Source organism: Entelurus aequoreus, linkage group LG10, assembly GCF_033978785.1.
Source record: "Entelurus aequoreus isolate RoL-2023_Sb linkage group LG10, RoL_Eaeq_v1.1, whole genome shotgun sequence".
NCBI classification, from domain to species: domain Eukaryota; kingdom Metazoa; phylum Chordata; class Actinopteri; order Syngnathiformes; family Syngnathidae; genus Entelurus; species Entelurus aequoreus.
Genome location: NC_084740.1, coordinates 7,663,670 through 7,681,132, shown reverse-complemented (window position 1 = coordinate 7,681,132; position 17,463 = coordinate 7,663,670). Strand labels below are relative to the sequence as shown.

General features: G+C 38.8%; 1 long non-coding RNA gene across 3 annotated transcripts in view; it reads left to right on the top strand.

The window, feature by feature from the left end:
- LOC133659279 (uncharacterized) overlaps positions 1 to 17,463 on the top strand; it is a 533,887-nt gene that overhangs the window by 406,326 nt on the left and 110,098 nt on the right. The window lies entirely within an intron of this gene.

Sequence of the window (17,463 nt, the reverse complement as noted above, 5' to 3'; positions counted from 1 at the left end):
ATGTTTTTAGCGCTTCCATAGCGATATATAAGTTAGTACTTTACACTACTTTATATTAGAAATGGCAACAGCGGAGGATGAATGTCCCATAACAAGAAGATAGAGAAAAAGAAGACGCTTATCGACTACGGACTATAGTGGCGGACGTGCGCACATTTTCAGGACTTATGCAGATCTCAAATACACATCAGCAGGTACCAGAAGATAAGAAAAATTGGTTTTGCAAAATATTGTGAAACAAAACACCAGATAATATCAGCTAATGGGTGCCATTTTGCGGTCCTTATACACACACACCATAGTAATACTTGTATCTCTGACTACGGTAGTCGTATTGGGCCGACAATCCATCAAGCGGTGCGTCGTCAAAGTCGTACTAAAACATTTTGACGATTTTTTGAGTGCCGTGTGTAACGTTCTTTATTTTCAATGGAACGTTTAAAGTTTTGGTGTTGTTTACTGGCGTCATATCGCAGTCTACACGTATCTCTTATGTGTGACTGCCATCTACTGGTCACACTTATCCTTACACCATGTACCAAAAAAAAATTGCTTCGAGGTCAGTAAGCACAACCAGAATTATTCTGTACATTAGGCGCACCGGGTTATAAGGCGCACTGTCGATTTTTGAGAGAATGAAAGGATTTTAAGTGCGCCTTATAGTCCGAAAAATACGCTACTGTACCTTAAATAATTTAATCAACCAAGGTGTCTTGGATTAAACAATAACACTCTTGAAAAAATGTAAATTCATATTATGGCACGTATTTCTGGTACAATAAAAAATGGCGGGTGCATTCATAAACATAGCTACTGTTTTTAAGAACTACAAAAATGGCGAGGTATGTTTTTTTTCCGGTAAAACAAAATTGCCACAGGATATGACGTGTGTTTACTTTCGAGTAAAAGTGGCGTCATTAAATATGTGGTCTAAGCCAGTCAGCCAATAGAGTCGTGGTCAAAAGTGTACATACACTTGTAAAGAACATAACGTCATGGCGGTCTTGAGTTTTACAATCATTTCTACAAGTCTTGTTTTTTTGTGATAGAGTGATTGGAGCACATACTTGTTGCTCACAAAAAAAATTAATAAAGTTTGGTTCTTTAATGAATTTATTATGGGTCTATTGAAAATGTGAGCAAATCTGCTGGGTCAAAAGTAGACATACAGTAATGTTGATATTTGGTGACAAGTTTCACTGCAATAAGGCGCTTTTGGTAGCCATCCACAAGCTTCTGCTTGAGCTTTTGACCACTCCTCTTGACAAAATTGGTGCAGTTCAGCTAAATGTGTTGGTTTTCTGACATGGACTTGTTTCTTCAGCATTGTCCACACGTTTAAGTCAGGACTTTGGGAAGGCCATTCTGAAACTTTCATTCTAGCCCATTCCTTTACCACTTTTGACGTGTGTTTGGGGTCATTGTCCTGTTGGAACACCCAACTGCGCCCAAGACCCAACCTCCGGGCTGATGGTTTTAGCTTGTCCTGAAGAATTTGGAGGTAATCCTCCTTTTTCATTGTCCCATTTACTCACTGTAAAGCACCAGCTCCATTGGCAGCAAAACAGGCCCAGAGCATAATACTACCACCACCATGCTTGACGGTTGGAATGGTGTTCCTGGGATTAAAGGCCTCACCTTTTTCTCCTCCAAACATATTGCTGGGTATTGTGGCCAAACAAGGTAAATTTTTGTGTCATCTGACATCCCATGGACAAAAATAAGACCTTCTAGAGCAGGGGTGTCAAACGTAAGGCCCGAGGGCCGGATCAGGCCCGCGAACAGGTTTTATCCGGCCCGAGGGATGAGTTAGCTAAGTATAAAAATGAGCCAAAATTTTTGAATGAAAGAAACTGCTGTTCTAAATGTGTCCACTAGATGTCGCAATAGCAATTCTTTGTATCTTTGTAGAAGATGCTACATATGGAAAAAAAAAATGATACATTTTAAAAAACACATGTTAATGCACCAGTCGAGGAAAATGAGCAAACTACATAAATAACATCCTATAATTTGATTTTTATCTTGATAGATTGAAAATTGCCACCAATGAGTTGACAGATGAACATTATCACATAATTTATTTAGAAAATGTAAATAACGACAAATAAAGATAGAATACTATTAACCGCAACATGCAAGTGTAAAAAAAACATTATGATTTGAACATTTTCAGAATGTGATTGTTCTATTATTAAACAAAGAAAACAATCTGAAGTTTTCTTTATTTTTAATTTATTGTGTCGTGATTTTACCAGTCCGGCCCACTTGGGAGTAGATTTTTCTCCATGTGGCCCTCAATCTAAAATGAGTTTGACACCCCTGTTCTAGAGGAAAGTTCTGTGGTCAGATGAAACACAAATTATCAGGTCAAAATTAAAATGATTGGCAACTCAAGACAGCCATGACATGATGTTCTTTACAAGTGTATGTCAACTTTTGACCACGACTGTAGGTGGCAAACATGTCCAAATTGTGTCAAAAGTGTGAATATTTAGTGTGAAACATGAAATTCCTGTTGCAATGAACCGCAGCACTCACACAATGCCTGACCAGCCCCGCCTATACCACCATGGCAAAACACTATTATCATGGTACCCACAGCTGTCGACACCTATTTAGGCCAGTGTTTTTCAACCTTTTTTCAGCCAAGGCACATTTTTTGCCTTGAAAAAATCCGGGGGCACACCACCGGCAGAAATCACTAAAAAAAACGAAACTCAGTTGCAGGGTTTCCCACACATTCATGTATTTGTTGCGGCCTGCCACGAAAAAATTACGTCCGCCACAAATTAAATGTTTTTTTTTTTTTTAAACTTTTTTTTTTTTTTTTTTTTTTTGTCCTCTCCAGCTTCTCAGGCAAATCATATAGTTGATGTATATGCCCATGTTTAGATTTCCTTTACAAAAGAGAAGTGTAGGATACTTCTCTTGTTGCCTTATTTGTATTTGATTGTATTAAATGTATTTATATTAGAAACACAACATGTGTATATAACAAAGGGTGCAAAGTCTGCAGGCAGTAGGAAACACATGGTTAAGTGTAGGGAGTAAAACTGATGGCAGTCTAAAGTTCAAGATTTTTGGAGCTCTTTGTTCAGTGGATCAGATGTTTGATGAAGCTCTGTGTCTATCTACCACCACTACTGTTTTCTGTTTATTTGTTACTGACTGTGGCAGGACACCTCTGCCTCTGTTTCACTTTATGTTGCTGGTAAATAATATGGTTGTAGTAGTAGGCTGAAGTTAAATTATTTAGTATGCACTAATTAAAGGGGCAGAGCTTTAAGAGACATTTTAGCTTTTATATTTTATAAGAAATATTTTTTGTAAGAACCACAATTAATAAATATACTTCAGTGAATAACTTGTTGTTCAAATCTGTATATAAATATGTACATAAAGTGTTGTAATTATATTGTAAAATGGATGGATGGATGGATGAACGTTTAAAACAAAACTGTTATTATTAATTAGTAAGTATACATTTTTTTAGCCTTTTTAGAGAAAATCAAATCATTGTAGTAAATTATGCAAATTACTCGATGTCATGGTGACCACGCCCATAGCCACGCCCCCACCACCACAGGTATCTTGGCAGTTTATGGGAAACACTGAGTTAACAATAAAAAGGCGTTGTCTCAATTGTTGGATATGACTTTAAACCATAACTAAGCATGCATCACTATAGCTCTTGTCTCAAAGTAGGTGTACTGTCACCATCTGTCACATCACACCCTGACTTATTTGGAGTTTTTTGCTGTTTTCCTGTGTGTAGTGTTTTAGTTCTTGTCTTGCACTCCTATTTTGGTGGCTTTTTCTCTTTTTTTGGTATTTTCCTGAAGAAGTTTCATGTCTTCCTTTTGAGCGATATTTCCCGCACCTGCTTTGTTTTAGCAATCGAGAATATTTCAGTTGTTTTTATCCTTCTTTGTGGGGACATTGTTGATTGTCATGTCATGTTCAGATGTACATTGTGGACGCCGTCCTTGCTCCAAAGCAAGTCTTTGCTGTCATCCAGCATTCTGTTTTTGTTTACTTTGCAGCCAGTTCAGTTTTAGGTCCGTTCTGCATAGCCTTCCCTAAGCTTTTCTTAGGGGCACTCACCTTTTGTTTATTTTTGGTTTAAGCATTAGACACCTTTTTACCTGCACGCTGCCTCTCGCTGTTTCCGACATCTACCGTATTTTTCGGACTATAAGTCGCAGTTTTTTTTCATAGTTTGGCCGGGGGTGCGACTTATACTCAGGAGCGATTTATGTGTGAAATTATTAACAGATTAGCGTAAAATATCAAATAATATTATTTAGGTCATTCACGTAAGAGACTAGACGTATAAGATTTCATGGGATTTAGCGATTAGGAGTGACAGATTGTTTGGTAAAGGTATAGCATGTTCTATATGTTATAGTTATTTAAATGACTCTTACCATAATATGTTACGTTAACATACCAGGCACGTTCTCAGTTGGTTATTTATGCCTCATATAACGTACACCTATTCAGCCTGTTGTTCACTATTCTTTATTTATTTTAAATTGCCTTTCAAATGTGACTTATACTCCAGTGCGACTTATATATGTTTTTTTCCTTCTTTATTATGCATTTTCGGCTGGTACGACTTATACTCCGGGGCGACTTATAGTCTGAAGAACACGGTACAAAGCAATTAGCTACCGGTTGCCACCTACTGATATGGAAGAGTATTACACGGTTACTCTAGACCAGGGGTCACCAACACGGTGCCCGCGGGCACCAGGTAGCCCGTAAGGACCAGATGAGTAGCCCGCTGGCCTGTTCTAAAAATAGCTCAAATAGCAGCACTTACCAGTGAGCTGCCTCTATTTTTTAAATGTTATTTATTTACTAGCAAGCTGGTCTCGCTTTGCCCGACATTTTTAATTCTAAGAGAGACAAAACTCAAATGGAATTTGAAAATTTCAAGAAAATATTTTAAAGACTTGGTCTTCACTTGTTTAAATAAATTCATTATTTTTTTTACTTTGCTTCTTATAACTTTCAGAAAGACAATTTTAGAGAAAAAATACAACCTTAAAAATGATTTTAGGATTTTTAAACACATATACCTTTTTACCTTTTAAATTCCTTCCTCTTCTTTCCTGACAATTTAAATCAATGTTCAAGTAAAAAAATTTTATTTATTGTAAAGAATAATAAATACATTTTAATTGAATTCTTCATTTTAGCTTCTGTTTCTTCGACGAAGAATATTTCTGAAATATTTCTTCAAACTTATTATGATTAAAATTCAAAAAAATTATTCTGGCAAATCTAGAAAATCTGTAGAATCAAATTTAAATCTTATTTCAAAGTCTTTTGAATTTCTTTTAAATTTTTTGTTCTGGAAAATCTAGAAGAAATAATTATTTGTCTTTGTTAGAAATATAGCTTGGTCCATCCATCCATTTTCTACCGCTTATTCCCTTTGGGGTCGCGGGGGCGCTGGAGCCTATCTCAGCTACTATTGGGCGGAAGGCGGGGTACACCCTGGACAAGTCGCCACCTCATCGCTTGGTCCAATTTGTTATATATTCTAACAAAGTGCAGATTGGATTTTAACCTATTTAAAACATGTCATCAAAATTCTAAAATTAATCTTAATCAGGAAAAATTACTAATGATGTTCCATAAATTCTTTTTTTTAATTTTTTCAAAAAGATCCGAATTAGCTAGTTTTTCTTTTCTTTTTTTCGGTTGAATTTTGAATTTTAAAGAGTCGAAATTGAAGATAAACTATGTGTCAAAATTTAATAGTCATTTTTTTCGTGTTTTCTCCTCTTTTAAACCGTTCGATTAAGTGTAAATATCATGAATTATTAATAATAACACAGAGTTAAAGGTAAATTGAGCAAATTGGCTATTTCTGGCAATTTATTTAAGTGTGTATCAAACTGGTAGCCCTTCGCATTAATCAGTACCCAAGAAGTAGCTCTTGGTTTCAAAAAGGTTGGTGACCCCTGCTCTAGACAGTCCCGACACTCAACAACAACACATCATTTGCAGACTGCATCTCACGGCACACTAGTGTAAATATACACTTCTGTACAAGCTGTACACTGACTACTCTAATGCATATCCTCGCTATAGTATGGTCCCTTGAGAATATGTACTGCACTTAGCCAGAACTGCTCCATCCGCTTGGCCTCACCTCGTCACATGATTCCGCCTGCCATGTCCCCACACAGTGTGACACCGATAGCTGTGGGCTCACATAGGCAGGGCTCGGCTGGCCTCAGGGGCCGTGCGAGTGGGAGTGGGCTCCCATTATCAGAGCTGCCGCTTTGCCACCCGGCAGCCACGCCGGCAGCGTCGTCTCCTCCCCCTTCTTCTTCTCCTTCTCCTCCTCCTCCTCCTGCAGATTTAATTTCTCCTCCCAACAGGGAAAAGCTCCCTCTGAGGAGCGATGGCTATGCTGTGAACACAGATGTGGGATTCATCTGAGAGATGGTTTGATAGAGTTGTGAATGTCAGGAGATGAAATCTGATTATTTTGCTTGTATTTTTGTATTATTTTTTTCCCTGAAACCTCTCTTTTATATGGATCCAGCGCTAAGGCAGTAGTCAAAGGAAATATCAGACGTCCACATGCAGCTGCGCCTTTATGGCACATGTGCGTTACTTCACCGCGGCGCACGTGGCGAACCCCTCAGAGGACGGAATGTTTTTGATGATGTTTTCATAACACAATGCGTGCTCGTTACTCGCCGTTTCATCATTTCGTCCTTTTGTCAGGATTGCGTCAGCCGGTGACAAGATGGTATACTTAGAGCTGTAAAACAGGAAGTTATGTTACATGAAGGTATATACAGTGCAACCTCCATTCAGGAATTGATTGATTGATTGAGACTTTTATTAGTAGGTTGCACAGTGAAGTACATATTCCGTACAATTGACCACTAAATGGTAACACCTGAATAAGTTTTTCAACTTGTTTAAGTCGGGGTCCACTTAAATTGATTCATGATACAGATATATACTATCATATATACTATCATCATAATACAGTCATCACACAAGATAATCACATTGAATTATTTACATTATTTACAATCAGGGGTGTGGAGGGAGGGGGGGGATATGGACATCAAGTAGTGGACATAGAGAGAGAGAGAGAGAGTGAGAGATCAGAAGGCATAAGAAAAAGAATCTGCATTTGATTGTTTACATTTGATTATTAGCAATCCGGGGAGGGTGTTAGTTTAGGGTTGTAGCTGCCTGGAGGTGAACTTTTATTGCGGTTTTGAAGGAGGATAGAGATGCCCTTTCTTTTATACCTGTTGGGAGCGCATTCCACATTAATGTGGCATAGAAAGAGAATGAGTTAAGACCTTTGTTAGTTCGGAATCTGGGTTTAACGTGGTTAGTGGAGCACCCCCTGGTGTTGTGGTTATGGTGGTCATTTACGTTAAGGAAGTAGTTTGACATGTACTTCGGTATCAGGGAGGTGTAGCGGATTTTATAGACTAGGCTCAGTGCAAGTTGTTTAACTCTGTCCTCCACCTTGAGCCAGCCCACTTTAGAGAAGTGGGTAGGAGTGAGGTGGGATCTGGGGTGGAGGTCTAGAAGTAACCTGACTAGCTTGTTCTGAGATGTTCGGAGTTTAGATTTGAGGGTTTTGGAGGTGCTAGGGTACCAGGAGGTGCATGCGTAATCGAAAAAGGGTTGAACGAGAGTTCCCGCCAGAATCCTCAAGGTGCTTTTGTTGACCAGAGAGGAAATTCTGTAGAGAAATCTCGTTCGTTGGTTAACCTTTTTGATTACCTTGGTTGCCATTTTATCACAGGAAAGGTTAGCCTCTAGAATGGAACCTAGGTAGGTGACCTCATCTAGGAATTGGTTCTTGAGCGTGGTTCGAAACCCAAAAGTTTGTATAATGCAGGGGTCGGCAACCCAAAACGTCGAAAGAGCCACATTGGACCAAAAATACAAAAAACTAATCTGTCTGGAGCCACAAAAAATGAAAAGCCGTATATAAGTTTTATAATGAAGACAACAAATGACGTAATGTCTATATTAGCTATAATAGCCTACTATCGAAATGACTATGTGTCGCAGGCTGAAGCAAATCTTCGTTGACAGAAATGTTGAAATGTGATATTTATTCTACACATTTTTACAACATTAGAAACCATTAGTAAATCAGAGGCTACTCAGAAGGTGACTCCTGGAGGTCCGAGAGCCAGCTCCAGCTCGTGGTGCCCAAGACGAGACTTAAAACCAGGGGAGACAGGGCCTTCTCTGTGGTCGGCCCTAAGCTCTGGAACACTCTGCCCCTCCATGTTCAAACTGCTCCCACAGTGGAGTGTTTTAAGTCTCGTCTTAAGACCCACTTTTATTCTTTGGCTTTTAACACTATGTGAGTTATGTGGTCTTCTGTCCTCTGTTTTCCTCTGTGTTTTTTTTTAATACATTTTGATGTCTATTTTACTGTTTTAATTGGTTTTACCCTTTAAAATCATTTTTAATCATATTTATTTTTTATATTGTTTTTGTATTGGTTTTCTATTCACTTATTCTTTGTTTTTATTCAGTCATTGGTGTAGCATAATATTGTTTTTAATATTGTTTTTAATATTGTTTTTAACATGGCTGTGCAGCACTTTGGAAACATTCTTGTTGTGTAAATGTGATTATAATAAAGTAAATAAATAAATAAAATAAATAAATAAATAAAGTGGATTGGATTGGATTGGACTGAAAATCACTGGCTTTTAATGGCCAAAGGTATAGATGTGTGTGTCCAAGTTAAAGGAAAAAGCAGGCTGTCTTCTTTTAATAGATTTATTACAATCTTTGGCAAACTAGCTAATGTTTGCTGTGCAGTGTTTCCCATAAACTGCCAAGATACCTGTGGCGGTGGGGGCGTGACAATGATATGATTTTCTCTAAAAAGGCTCAAAAAATGTATACTTACTAATTAAAGGCCTACTGAAATGATTTTTTTTTATTTAAACGGGAATAGCAGATCCATTTTATGTGTCATACTTATATTTCGCGATATTGCCATATTTTTGCTCAAAGGATTTAGTAGAGAAAATCGACGATAAAGTTCGCAACTTTTGCTCGCTGATAAAAAAAAAGCCTTGCCTGTACCGGAAGTAGCGTGACGTCACAAGCGGTAGTGCTGCTCAAAATTCCCCGTTGTTTACAATGGAGCGAGAGAGATTCGGACCGAGAAAGTGACGATTACCCCATTAATTTGAGCGAGGATGAAAGATTCGTAGATGAGGAACGTTACAGTGAAGGACTTGAGAGGCAGTGATGGACGTATCTTTTTTCGCTCTGACCGTAACTTAGGTACAAGCTGGCTCATTGGATTCCACACCCTCTCCTTTTTCTATTGTAGATCACAGATTTGTATTTTAAACCATCTCAGATACTATATCCTCTTGAAAATGAGAGTCGAGAACGCGAAATGGACATTCACAGTGACTGAACATGTAAATACACGATTAATAATTCAGCTTTGCGAAGCTAAAAAAAAATAGAAGCTAACCTAGTCACGTAGCCAACGTGATAGCAGCAGTCTCAAATGCAGATAGAAACTAAATTAAAAAAAAACCTGACTGGATGGATAGACAGAAGATCAATAATACTATTAAACCATGAACATGTAAATACACGATTAATAATATTCCGCTTGGCAAAGCTAAAAAAACAGAAGCTAACCTAGCTGCGTAGCCAACGCGATAGCATAGCAGTCTCAAATGCAGATAGAAACTAAATTTTAAAAAACCCTGACTGGATGGATAGACAGAAGATCAATAATACTATTAGACCATGAACATGTAAATACACGATTAATAATATTCCGCTTGGCGAAGCTAAAAAAACAGAAGCTAACCTAGCTGCGTAGCCAACGCGATAGCATAGCAGTCTCAAATGCAGATAGAAACTAAATTTTAAAAAACCCTGACTGGATGGATAGACAGAAGATCAATAATACTATTAAACCATGAACATGTAAATACACGATTAATAATATTCCGCTTGGCGAAGCTAAAAAAAAACAGAAGCTAACCTAGCAACGTAGCCAACGCGATAGCATAGCAGTCTCAAATGCAGATAGAAACTAAATTTTAAAAAACCCTGACTGGATGGATAGACAGAAGATCAATAATACTATTAAACCATGAACATGTAAATACACGATTAATAATATTCCGCTTGGCGAAGCTAAAAAAAAACAGAAGCTAACCTAGCAACGTAGCCAACGCGATAGCATAGCAGTCTCAAATGCAGATAGAAACTAAATAAAAAAAAAACCTGACTGGATGGATAGACAGAAGATCAATAATACTATTAAACCATGAACATGTAAATACACGATTAATAATATTCCGCTTGGCGAAGCTAAAAAAACAGAAGCTAACCTAGCTGCGTAGCCAACGCGATAGCATAGCAGTCTCAAATGCAGATAGAAACTAAATTTTAAAAAAACCTGACTGGATGGATAGACAGAAGATCAATAATACTATTAAACCATGAATATGTAAATACACGATTAATAATATTCCGCTTGGTGAAGCTAAAAAAAACAGAAGCTAGCCTAGCTGCGTAGCCAACGCGATAGCATAGCAGTCTCAAATGCAGATAGAAACTAAATTTTAAAAAACCCTGACTGGAAGGATAGACAGAAGATCAATAATACTATTAAACCATGAACATGTAAATACACGATTAATAATATTCCGCTTGGCGAAGCTAAAAAAACAGAAGCAAACCTAGCTGCGTAGCTAACTTAGATGCGGCGGCGGGCGTTGTACGCTTTTGACGACACCCCGGCCGCCATCAGAGTCGGCAAGAAACATATATTTCCCCAAAGTTACGTACGTCACATGCACATATCGACACGCACGTACGGGCAAGCGATCAAACGTTTGGAAGCCAAAGCGCAAAGTGCGTCTGTTATCCTGCTCAAAACACAACACAACCTCCTGGCGTTGGTGTTGCTGTAGTCCGCCGCTCCACCGATCACACCTACAACTTTCTTATTTGCAGTCTCCATTGTCCATTAAACAATTTGCTCAATCGCTTTCTTAACAAGCGGTACCTGGTTGTAGTTCAAAAAGTAACGCACACACATACACGAGCTGCTGTTAGCCAAAAGTCACGCTCACACGCACTCAAGTTCTCCGCCAACTCACTCGCGCATGCGCGTTCCCCAAACCCTTAAAGACACAGTACACTAATGCAAATATCACAGATATTACAGTATTGTACTTAGCCGCTAATACACCGATCCCACCTACAACTTTCTTCTTTGCAGTCTCCATTGTTCATTAAACAAATTGCAAAAGATTCACCAACACAGATGTCCAGAGTTCTGTGGAATTTTGTCGAAGAAAACAAGAGGCTTTTCTATCGGGTCCGATGGGGTCCAACCACTTCCGTTGCTTTTGTGACGTCACGCGCATAAATCATATCCAAAAGAGTTTTTCAACCGGAAGTGTGGCGGGAATTTTAAAATTGCACTTTATAAGTTAACCCGGCCGTATTGGCATGTGTTTCAATGTTAAGATTTCATCATTGATATATAAACTATCAGACCGCGTGGTTGGTAGTAGTGGCTTTCAGTAGGCCTTTAATAACAGTTTTGTTTTAAACGTCCATCCATCCATCCATTTTACAATATAATTACAACACTTTATGTACATATTTATATACAGATTTGAACAAGTTATTCACTGAAATATATTTATTAATTGTGGTTCTTACAAACAATATATCTTATAAAATATAAAAGCTAAAATGTCTCTTAAAGCTCTGCCCCTTTAATTAGTGCATACTAAATAATTTAACTTTAGCCTACTACTACAACCATATTATTTACCAGCAACATAAAGTGAAACAGAGGCAGAGGTGTCCTGCCACAGTCAGTAACAAATAAACAGAAAACAGTAGTGGTCAAATACAAATAAGGCAACAAGAGAAGTATCCTACACTTCTCTTTTGTAAAGTAAATCTGAACAGCCTATATGGGCCTATACATCAACTATATGATTTGCCTGAGAAGCTGGAAAGGACAAAAAAAAAAAAAAGTATATTTGACAACTGATTTATTTTTAAAATAGATCATTTCCTACCTGCACGCTGTGTCCGAAGTCCGTTTGCATCCTGGGAGAACAAACCCCGCATCACGATGCGACCCGGTCGTCACAAGTTATCTGCACCTCCAGGAACTCGGTGCTGCTTACGATCTCCACTGCTGTGCCGTTGACGAAGAGTGGAGTGTGGCTGGAGTGGTGCCTCCTAGAGTCGACTCCAACTAGTATCAAAATGTGGACTTTTAAGTTTAGATTTTGTTATTGTGGACATAGTCATGTTGATTTTGGCAAGGAGTACCTAGAATAGGCTCAAAGGTTGTTGTGCTGTTTCCCTTGATATTTCTGTGAGAACACATTTATGTCACATGGGAGGCAGATTAATAGTTGATCTGCTGGCGATTAGAAACAAATGCTTTGTACTTGGCACCAATGCCACATGAAGTTCCGGCTACTAAATGTAGCTGATATTGAACCAGATTGTTTTCCTAGGGCTAAGGTTTACATAGTGAGGCACCATGAGAGGAAATTGATCGCGGCGTTGACAGGCTGGCAGGATGCTTTTATGCACAGTGGGAGTGTCTGCCTACAGCGCCGCACGGGGAAGCAGAAATGGGCTGCATCAGCTAATCCGACAAGGGTTTAAAATAGCAAGTTAATGGTCCGCAATATGAGCAATAAAGCAACCATTGTGCTTGCCATTGTTTTCACCTGGAAATACATAGATTCTTAATGAAATCAACAGAGCGTTTTTTTTCAATTAGCATTGGATTCTCCGTAATCTATCTCCCCTGAGATTATTTACACCAAAATGCATGTTCTTGTATTTGTAAGGGATGTAGTCTTTGGATTAATCAACACATTATCTTTATTGTGTTTTGGTGCTAAACTAATGGCACAAAATATACCGGTAATCACAGTCATATATAGAGTAGCGTATAGGGGTGTTTATTAGTTCTAAAGCGCGATTTCCAGCTCGCACCGATAGTGGTTCAAGAGCCTAGATCAGACCTGGGAAAATTATGCGGCCCGTTAAGCTTTTCAACCTGGCCCTCCGGACATTCCCCCAAAAATTGTTTAGATCTTTAAGAAGGAAACTGTAGCTTCCATTATGATGTTTTCTAATGACCGTAAGTCTTGAACTATACAAAGTATTTCATTGGTTGGAATCTGCGATTTTGCATGCTGTACTAGTTACTATGGTAATCTAATTAGTTACTATGGTAATCTAATTAGTTACAAGGGTAATCTAAGTCACAGCAGCTCAGACGAGGCAGTGTGGGTCGGGAGCGTTTCCACAGAGTGTTTCCAGAGCCTGAAATGCGGGTGTCAGGGACGGACGCAGAAGAAGATTTTTTACAACAAAGTTCTAAAGCTTAGTGATATATAAGATTGTAGGTGGGGTTTTTTTTACCCTTCGCGTTCATATTTCGCTGTGTTTGTTGCATTTTTGTTGTGTTTTGCTTGATTGTAAAATATGTGGATGGAGAGGGGGTGTGACGTTCATATGTTGTCAATATTCAGTGTTTTATCCTCCATATGTAATATTGTAAATCCCACATTCTTTATTTTCATGTACATTCTGGGTGTTTCATTCAGTAAAAAAATTTAAATTGCCGTTCCGTTTTTTCAGGCGGTCAGTCATAACGTTTTTAGCATTCAATCAGACATTAGTGTTGTTAAATATACGTAGATATACCGGCCCCCAGACTAATTTTTTTCTCTAAATTTGGCCCCCGAGTCAAAATAATTGCCCAGGCCTGGGCTAGATCAACTAACATGTCTGAGTTTGTCATTAGGCGCACCGGGTTATTAGGCGCACTGTCGATTTTGAGAAACTTTAAGGATTTTAAGTGCACTTTTAAATTCAAACACTGATGACATCTATTAAACGAGACAAGAAGCAAGGAATTAAACAGACAGAATTAAATTTGGCTCAATTTGAGGAGAAACGTCTGGGCTGTACTCTAGAACAGTCTCCAGCCCGCTCTGGCGAAAGATTGTACGCCACCTCTTTTTATTTGGACTTTCCCTGTTTACATAACAACAGCTGTTTCCAAAGGAATGGGGGTAATGTAAACAGCCATTTATTTCGGTCACATTAACACAAAAGAAATAGATGCCTCTGGCTTTGTACTGGTCCTGGATCGAGCTTGAGCAGGTCTTGGATCAAAATAGATAGCCCCTCCCGTCTCCTCCCATCGTACACAATGGAATTTTACAAGCCTTTGGCTTGGTGCAACAAAGACAGCCTCTTGTCTGTTCACTGGGAACTCAGAGGACGGAAAGTTTTTTGATCATTTACATACAATTTTTCTGACGTGCGCCTTATAGTCCGAAAAATACGATAAACGTGTTGTAACACACAGGTGGAACTCAAAAATGTTGAATATCGTGCAGAGGTTTGTTTATTGCAGCAAATAGATTTACATGGGGAAACTAACACACGACACAGGCTCACAACATCCAACTCAAGGTATTTCAAGCCTTTTTTTGATATAATGTTGGTGTTTATGGCCTCCAGCTTGATTGAAAACCTCAGAAAATGTGTTGTATTCAAAAACTCAATACATAAAATCCCAAATTCACATTGATTGGTGGCTGTGGATAACCTTGATTGGGCCATAGCTGTGGAACACGGGTGAAGTAAGGACAACAGTAATTTAACACAGTCCATTTTTTTTCTCCTGTTATCATCCACCCAAAGCAAAACAATGTCTAATGTTTTTTCAAATGACTATGTTCCTCCCTCAGAGCATCAAAACATGCATTTTGTGACTGTTTGAAATGAGACTCTTCATTGCAAATGTCTGTTTTGATGTTTTTTGTTGGCATCTGAGGCATTTTTATTTTTCCTCAGGGCGGTGTAATTAAACGTGGGGGCCGCAACCCCTTCTTTGTTCGACGTGCGCGTTGAGAAATGGCCGTGGCGAAGCGCACGCCGTCAGAACAAAACAGGCCACATGTCGCTCACGACACAATCTCCAGCTTTGTAGCAGACGGATAGACAAATGTCTGCTAATCTTGCAAAGTAACACCACAAATCATGTGCATAGGTGTAAATGGAGATTACATGTGTTTGTATTGCCCACTACATGCGAATGATATAATTAGCATGACGTCAAATTAAGTGTGTTGTGTACATGGATTAGTTGCACGCAAGAAAAATGCCCAGATCTGTTAGATTAAACAGTGTGCTGGCGGTATCATGCTAATTATGTCGTAATGCACACTCTTGCACAGTTTAATTATTCTGCTTAGTTGTCTAGTGTTGCTAAACACTACACATCCTGCACAGTGCGTCACGTTTGGTAGCACAAAAAGGAAGAAGTCAACAACCAATATACATGTTTTGAGTTGAATATACTGAATGAAATAGTAATAATAGTTTTTCGTGAAGCAAACATTTAATTTTTTTTTAATTTTTTTTATTTTTATTGACATCCAGCATCAGACATTCCTGTCCATTACATCTGTGGTCCCCAACCACCGGGCCGCAAGAAAGAAAAAAAATGAAAAAAGTTTTTTTTATTAAATTAACATAAAAAACACAATATATACATTATATATCAATATAGATCAATACAGCCTGCAAGGATACAGTCCGTAAGCACACATGATTGTATTTCTTTATGAAAAAAAAAAATATATATTTATTTATTTATATATGTCCATTGTTGTTTCCATCCATTGCTTCAAAGTTGGGCTCTCCTGGGATATCCATTTCCTAGTAATGGTCTTTTTGCAAGCCACCAGTAGGATATTCATTAAGTGTTTATCTTTCTTCAGCCAGTGCTGCAAACATTATGTTTTCATAGACATTGAGTTTCATAGAGTTATTGGGTCTGTTTAGCTGATTGGAGACCTAGCGTGTGCTGCTAGTGGGTCCATGACGATGACTTTCGTTTTGTTTGATCAGCCGTTTTACTGCGGTATTAGTCATTTAAAGTATGTGAATAAACATTTACAAAATATTTCTGTGTAAATAACTCATTTCCATCCATACATACATCTTCTTCCGCATATCCCAAGGTTGGGTCGCGGGGGCAGCAGCCTAAGCAGGGAAGCCCAGATTTCCCTCTCCCAAGCCACCTCGTCCAGCTCCTCCCGGGGGATCCCGAGGCGTTCCCAGGCCAGCCGGGAGACATAGTCTTCCCAACGTGTCCTGGGTCTTCCCCGTGGCCTCCTACCGGTCGGACATGCCCGAAACACCTCCCTAGGGAGGCGTTCGGGTGGCATCCTGACCAGATGCCACCCTGGCTCCTCTCCATGTGGAGGAGGAGCGGCTTTAGTTTGAGCTCCTTCCGGATGACAGAGCTTCTTACCCTATCTCTAAGGGAGAGCCCCGCCACCCGGCGGAGGAAACTCATTTACCCGTGATCTTGTCCACGATAGTTAGAACACACTTCTTAAAGAGAGGAACCACCACCCCGGTGTGCCAATCCAGAGGTACCGCCCCCATGTCATTTCACAATGTATATATCTGTGGCTTATAGTCCGGTGTGGCTAATATATGGACAAATATGTTTTATCCTCTAAAATTTAGTGGGTGTAGCTTATATACCGGTGCGCTCTATTGAAAAACATGTAGTTAGTAATATACTGTATATCATTTGTATGCATTAGGGTTGTACGGTATACCGGTACTAGTTTAGTACCGCGTTACTAATGAATCATGTCCGGTACTATACCGCCTCTAAAAAGTACCGGCCCTTGCCCCCCGTTTTTTTTTTTTAACGGGCATGACGGAGCATCGTCGTCACGTCGTGACATTGCTGGTTTTACGAGCAGAGGAGCATGTTCGGCAGCGCACAACATTGACCATTGTATGATCCTGGTACTTGGTATCGGATTGATGCCCAAATTTGTGGTATCATCCGAAACTAATGCAAAGCATCCAAACAAGAGAAGAATAAGTGATTATTACATTTTAACAGACGTGTAGATAGAACATGTTAAAGGAGAAAGTAAGCAGATATTAACAGTAAATGTAGATGAATAATTCATTTTCTACCACTTGTCCTTAATAATGTTGACAAAATAATAGGTGTATAAATGACACAATATGTTACTGCATATGTCAGCAGACTAATTAGGAGTCTTTGTTTGTTTACTTACTACTAAAAGACAAGTTGTCTAGTATGTTCACTATTTTATTTAAGGACAAACTTGCAATAATAAACATATATTTAATGTACCTTAAGATTTTTTGTTAAAATAAAGCCAGTAATTACATTTTTTGTGGTCCCCTGTATTTAGAAAAGTATTGAAAAGTATTTAAATACAATTTGGTACCGGTATCAAAATATTGGTATCGGGACAACCCTAGTATGCATACTCCTGTTTACAGATCTCCAAATCCTGAAGGTTTTGAGGGTGTCACTTGGCTATTTGTGTT